Source organism: Tupaia chinensis, unplaced genomic scaffold (assembly GCF_000334495.1).
Source record: "Tupaia chinensis unplaced genomic scaffold, TupChi_1.0 Scaffold144244_1, whole genome shotgun sequence".
In the NCBI taxonomy this organism is placed as follows: domain Eukaryota; kingdom Metazoa; phylum Chordata; class Mammalia; order Scandentia; family Tupaiidae; genus Tupaia; species Tupaia belangeri.
In genome coordinates this window covers 1-917 of record NW_006204102.1, presented here as the reverse complement: position 1 = coordinate 917, position 917 = coordinate 1, and the positions used below count along the sequence as shown (strand labels likewise).

The following is a 917-nucleotide window of genomic DNA, read 5'->3' as shown; positions in this document are numbered from 1 at the left end:
TTGGTAAATCAGTATGTGTTTCTCTATTTAACCTTTCTGGATGAAGCAAAGCAGGATCCAGTGTATCTGATATGTTTGTAGGCATGATCATTTTTACTCTATGCAGATTATCAAATCCATCCATCTAATTTAGTAACTCCATTAAAGTTCTCTGAATCTCTGTCGACTGAAGTAGCCTCAGAAAACCAATGACCACCAATAGCATCTATTTCATCCATAAAAATAATACATGACTGATGGTCCCTGGCATAATTAAACATTTCTCTGATCAAATGAGCACTTTTGTCAATGTAATTGTCTACAATAGAACTAGATACAACCTTTAAGAAATTACAGTTACAGCTGGCTAGCAACAGCTCATGCCAAAAGTGCTTTTCCTATACCAAGTGGCCCATAGAACAAACAGCCTTTTGGAGGTATTATTCCTACATGCTGGAATAATTCCCGGTTTGTAAGAGGTAACTCTATTACTTCTCCTAACTCCTCAATCTGTTCTGGGAACCTTCCAACCTCAGAATAAGAAACATTCCCAGGGTCCTCATGAGACATTTTGTAAACCAGTGGATCCACCTCTCTTGGCAAATATCTCATGATAGCCAGTGTAGTCATATCCAAAGTAACTCTTGTTCCTGGCTTCAGCTTACTTTTGTCAAGCTGTCCATGACAACCCACAACATATCTTGGACCAATTGTAGTTTAACAATAAATTTTTCTTCAGTTAATTGCTTAAGGACTTTTCCCACAATCTACCCAACACTTTGTAGGGTCTTCAGATTATTGTCAGACTTTTCATACTGCTTGGTAAGTTCTTGTAATTGTTCCCTTAAGTCCTTAAGATGGCCATCAATCTCCTTGTGCTCAGGCAGCTTCTTGCGGTAGTTATGACGCGCTTTATTTCTAGGGTACACCATAATGAG

General features: G+C 38.4%; 1 pseudogene; it reads right to left on the bottom strand.

The window, feature by feature from the left end:
- Window positions 1–7: 7 nt before the first annotated feature.
- LOC106733615 (26S proteasome regulatory subunit 10B pseudogene) lies at window positions 8–911 on the bottom strand (annotated as a pseudogene).
- Between the last annotated feature and the right edge of the window lie 6 nt (window positions 912–917).